Source organism: Myotis daubentonii, chromosome 1 (genome assembly GCF_963259705.1).
Source record: "Myotis daubentonii chromosome 1, mMyoDau2.1, whole genome shotgun sequence".
Classification (NCBI taxonomy): Eukaryota; Metazoa; Chordata; class Mammalia; order Chiroptera; family Vespertilionidae; genus Myotis; species Myotis daubentonii.
The window spans coordinates 51908932-51914931 of NC_081840.1; positions in this window are offsets into that span (position 1 = coordinate 51908932).

Consider the following 6000-nt stretch of genomic DNA (forward strand, 5'->3'; position numbering starts at 1 on the left):
AATTTGATATCTGGTATTGAGATCCCACCTACTTTGTTCTTCTTTCTCAGGATTGTTGCAGCTATTCGAGGTCTTTTTTTTATTCCAGATGAATTATAGAGAACCCTAAAGACTCCATCAAAAAATTATTGGACTTAATAAATGAATTCAGCAATGTAGCAGGATACAAAATTAATGCCAAGAAATCCATGGCATTTCTTTACACCAATAGTGAACTTACAGAGAGCAAGACTAAAAAAGCAATCCCATTTACCATTGCACCAAAAAAAAATTAAGATACCTAGGAATAAACTTAACTAAGGAGGTAAAAGACTTATATGCGAAAAACTTATGCCAGCTCAGCCTTACAATCCGGATACAAATGACAGGATGCTGGTGATGGAAGGAGATTTGTTTATGTGATGTATCATGTTTATTGATTTGCGGATATTGTACCATCCTTGCATTCCTGGGATAAATCCTACTTGGTCATTGTGTATGATCTTTCTGATGTGCTGCTTGATCCAATTTGCTAAGATTTTGTTGAGGATTTTGGCATCTATGTTCATGAGGGATATTGGCCTGTAATTCTCTTTCATTGTGTTGTCTTTCCCTGGTTTTGGTATTAGGGTGATGCTGGCTTCATAGAATGAGCTTGGAAGTGTTCCTTCCTCTTGAATTTTTTGTAGTAGTCTGAGGAGGATAGGTTTTCGTTCTTCCTTGAATGTTTGGTAAAACTCCCCTGTGAAGCCGTCTTGGGCCCATCTTTCTTAATAGGAACCTCTGTCTTTGTTTCCAGCTATTCTCTATCGCTCCTAAGAGGTTAAGGGATTTAAAATCAAACTCCCTCCTTTGTATTTAGAGGTCACCTGAGCCATCATTGTATCTGAATTTGAATATCTCTCTCATAAAGGGGTTCATAAGAGAAGCTTGATCAAGACTGACTAGTTCAATGACTTTGGAACCCTATTGCTCTGCATTTGAGCTTTCTTTTAGCTTGATTCTGATACACACATTTGATTCTTTAGGTTTCAAGCTTAGAGTTTCAAGTTTCTTTTTAAAAGGAATGGGAGCCGATATGACTTCAGGGAATTATTTTCCTTAATCATAGAATAGATGACATCACTTCCTTTGTGATTATTTTTATACACTTCTGCCAGCTCAGCCTTACAATCCGGATACAAATGACAGGATGCTGGAGATGGAAGGAGATTAAAGATCATCTAGACTCAAACTCTCCCTTTACAGATAAGGAAACTATGAGAAGTGAGGTGATTTGGTCAGAGTCACAAAGTTACAACTGATTATATTTTCTGTAATTATTTGATTAAATCCATGCTTCTGAGCCATTGCGTTATAAACTGGGGGAAAGAGAAGGGAATAGGAGGAAGTTTGCAATATCAAAGTCAATGACAGAAAGTGAACTGGGTCATCGTGCAGGTGATGTTCAAATGGGGAACCAGAGGTTACCAGATAGTCAAAACCAAGCATGGGGTGCAAACAGGAGACACAGGTGAGAAGTCAACGCGGGGAGTTTGCTTCTAAATCCCTTAACCCTCTTAGGATGCTAATTCATGAAGAGTTGGTCAAGAGCCAAGAAGCAGAATTGTGAAAAGAACTTGAAATCCATGAGCTGATGGTTGCCAAAGGGGAGGGGGTCGGGGTGGGAATAAATACAGTATGAGGTGAAGCAAAGCAGTACTTAGAAGTTTATATCTAAAATATCAACATAGCCCAGACTGGTGTGGCTCAGTGGTTGAGCATCAACCTAAGAACTGGAGGCCATGGCTCGATCTCCATTCTCCCCTCCCCAGGGATGTGAAAGAGGCAGCCAATCAATGATTCTCTATCATCACTGATGTTTCTATCTCTCTCCCTCTCTCTGAAATCAATAAAAATATATATATTTAAAATACCAACATAAGCAAAAAGAGAAGCTAATCAAATTTAACAGAGTATAAAAATAATACTGTATCATTGCAAATGATATATTCAATAATGCAAGGTATTAACATTAGAAAGTTAAATTTATTTTAACATTACTAGTCAAATAGAGGGAAATCATGCAATAATTTTAATAGATGCAAAAAATGTTATCCAATTATTATAAGCACTTGGTAACCTAGAAGTAGAAAGAAATGATTTAATTTAGTAAAGGGTATTTGCAAACAAAACATACCAAAACATAACAAACCAACCACAAAGAAAGGAAATAGAGAAAGCATCATTTATATTAATGAAACATTAAAAGCATTCTTTGTGAGAAATAAAAAGAGTACAGAGAGCTAGACTTGTTGAAGTACAGCAGGGTCATTGCCTCTGCTTTTCACCAAGTTTCCTAGGTGATTCTTATTCATACTCACTTCCCACTCAACTAAAAGGGGGTTGGGACCAGAACTACCAGCTCTGACCAGAAAGCCCACAAGCCAAAGTCCAGTTTTGCCTGTTTGGTTTGACAAATGTGTCTAGAGACAGGGAAGCTCACTCAATCAGCTTGGGCTCGCAGGTGTCTAAGTAAATTGATGGCCTGGGAAGATTGAGGAAGGCACACAAAGGGAGCAGTAAAAGTACATTAGCTGTTGAACAGACTTACTTAGACAGAGAACTGACGGAGGCCAGAGGGAAGGGTAGGGGAGGAGTCTTGGGGTGAAATAGGTGATGGGATTAAGAAGTACTAATTGATAGCTACAAAATAATAGGCTTGGGGAAATACGGTAGAGGACAGGGAATTTAGTACCAATATTGTAATAAATATCTATGGTACCTTGGGCACTGAATTATCAGAAGGAACACTGTGTAATATCTATCTGCTGTACTGTATACATCTGAAACTAATACAAAAGAGTGTTGAATGCAAACTGTAATTTTAAAAAAGTAGCTATTCAAAATAAAATAAAACAAAACAGAAAAACCCATCTGAAAACCTCTTTATTCTGCTTTCATATTTGATTGACAATTTGACTGGATGTAAAATTCTAGGTTGAAATTTATTTTGTTTTGTATTTTAAAGTTATTGCTCCATTGTTACCTGGCTGCTGAAAAGACCATAATGCCATTCTGATTCTCATTCTGTTATGATTTGTTCCCCTAGAAGCTTTTAGAATCAGCTTTTATTCCTGATGTTCCTCATTATCACATTTTGGGAGGTCTTTTTCATTTGTTGCTGATCATCCAGTGGGCTTTTGACAGTGAAGTGTGCTGACACCAGGGTCAGATGGTCCAGATTCAAAGTCTGACTCCCTCCTTAGCAGCTATGGCGTTGGTTAAGTTACTAACCTGTCCCTGAAGGTATCTTTGCCTGTAAAATCATGAGAAATCTCATGACAAAGCTGATTCTAAAAGCTTCTAGGGGAACAAATCATAACAGAATGAGAATCAGAATGGCATTATGGTCTTTTCAGCAGCCAGGTAACAATGGGGCAACAACTTTAAAATAAAACCAAAATAAATTTCAACCTGGAATTTTACATCCAGTCAAATTGTCAATCAAGTATGAAAGCAGAATAAAGAGGTTTTCAGATGTGTTTGTTTTGTTTTGTTTAAATAACTAAATGCAGCATGTAGAACAGTGTCTGGCACAGGGTGGCACCTCGGGACAAGTTTTGCTATAATCACATAGTCATCGTCAGCGCTCAAGTCTGTGCACTCAGCATAGTGTAGGATGCCGTGCTCACGTAAGTATGTATCTCCCCCAGTGGTCTGGCTTCTCTCACAGACGGCCCTCCAGGAAGATCACCTGGCACCAGCGAACGGGCTCATTGCCCGGAGGGGAGGTTTCCATCACTGTTGAGTTCTGTCTCTGTCACCACCTACGTGGCTGGGCAGGCTCTCAGTGGCAGCTGCTCCAATCCTTCCTGTCACTCACAGGCCTGCTTCAGTAGGACCCTGGCTCATATCTCATGTTACTTATCTTTCGCCTCCTGCCCTAGGGATTCCCTGTTCACACTGATGCATGAGACTCTGGGGTCTACTCAGCACCCATATATGCCTGCTGCCTCTCAAGCAGGGCCTGAGATCCTGCCAGCAGACATGCAAACATAGGAGTCTGCCGGCTTTTGTCACTCATCTGGACACCGTGCTTCTGCGATGAGATCTGGCTTCCTTGGTGGGCTCTGGAAGGGCTGGGGGAGCCACCAAGGAGTCTGTGTATGTGTGTGGGGGGGGGAGGGGAGCAAGGGTTAAAATCTAATGGGCAAGTTTGACTAATGGAAATGGGAGCCAGGAGATCAATGTTCCTATTTCCTCCTAGTTGGGTTGAGAGGCTGAAAAGCAATCAGCTGCATTTGTGAGAATCCATGGCCAGCCTGAGAGCACCCTCTCTTCTATTTATTCTCCCTCATTTCTCCCTTCCTCCCTCTTTGCCCTCATCCCTGCTGTCCTGGGATTTTCCTCCTAATAAAGGGTTAGCAAATAAACCTGTGCCTTTGGCTCAGTTTCATAGGGAACCTAGATGAAAACATTAAGTTCAAGAGTTTGGGCTCTGGAGCTGAACTCTGGGATTGATCCTGGTCCTGGCCCTGCTGGCCCCAGGGCACTGGGCAAGTTACCTAATCTCTACCGCTCTGTGCTCCAATTTATTCTCCAGTAAAATGGGGGTAATCATAGTTGCTACCTCAGGGTTATTGCCACCTCATAAATGTTAGCTGTTATCAGTTCTGTAAAGATCTTTTTTTTATATATAGTTTCCTTCCCTCTGTTTTCTTGATTCTGTTTTCTGAAAAGGCCATTAGGTGATATATTGGTCCTCCTGACTGATTCTCTATGTCTTTCATATTTTCCCCATCTTTGTCTTTTTGTTCTAGTTTATGAGAGGTACCTTCTTCTTTATATTCTAAGCCTCAATCGAGTTTTTATTTTGTATCATGTTTTAAATTTCCAGTTATTTTGTTTTGTAGTTGTTTCATTTTATCACATTCCATTTATTTTGGGGGGAGAGTGTATATAATATCTTCTCAAATATTTGAGGGTACTAATTAGAAGCTAATTTTTTTAACCTATATTCGACCTTATTGCCTATTCTAGTTTCCTTCCTTCCTTCCTTCCTTCCTTCCTTCCTTCCTTCCTTCCTTCCTTCCTTCCTCCCTCCCTCCCTCCCTCCCTCCCTCCCTCCCTCTTTCTTTCTTTCTTTCTTTCTTTCTTTCTTTCTTTCTTTCTTTCTTTCTTTCTTTCTTTCTTTCTTTCTTTCTTTCTTTCTTTCTTCTTTCTTTCTTTCTTTCTTTCTTTCCTTCTTTTTCTTTTTTCTGCTTATTTTGGTTTCTTTGAGGAGAGAGAGAGAGAGACTTTGCGGGGAGGAGGGAATGTTCCTCCAGTGGTTGACGATGCTTGATCGTCTGTTGGTAGTTAAGATTATGGCATCGATAAGTGGGCGGGAAGTTCTGGAAGTTATATTTGTGTCCTGGGGCCGGGGGAGGGCGGCATGTGGGGGTTCTTCCCTGGGGCTGGGGCTGGGGCTGGGGCTGGGCCTTGCCTGTGTCCAGGGCAGAGGAAGGTGCCTGGGCTCCAGTCAGTCCCTTTGCAGACCTCCCTTCCTCCCGCTCCACTTTCAGCCCAGAGGACTTTCTTCCGTCCTTCGTTGTACCTGGAGTTTTGAAGTCCGATGCCTCTCCCTTTCAGTTTCTGCGAACAACCCTCTGATCTCTTGGCCCAGGGACATCCCATTAGCCACTAGTGAGGGCTGTCAGTTTACACTTTTCAATGACAAACCCAATTCCTTTTATTTTTTATTTTTTAATATATTTTTTATTTATTTCAGAGAGGAAGGGAGAGGGAGAGATAGAAATATCAATGATGAGAATCAATGATCGGCTGCCTCCTGCATGCCCCACACTAGGGATTGAGCCCACAACCTGGGCATGTGTCCCGCCCGGGAATCGAACCGTAAGCTCCTGGTTCATAGGTTGACGCTCAGCCACTGAGTCACACCAGCTGGGCCCACTTCCTTCCTTTGGCACGCCTGGCTTTTCTGAACTTAGGCACCCGAAATCTCTGTGAGCTTTCCACTGAGAGCTGTTACCTCTCCTC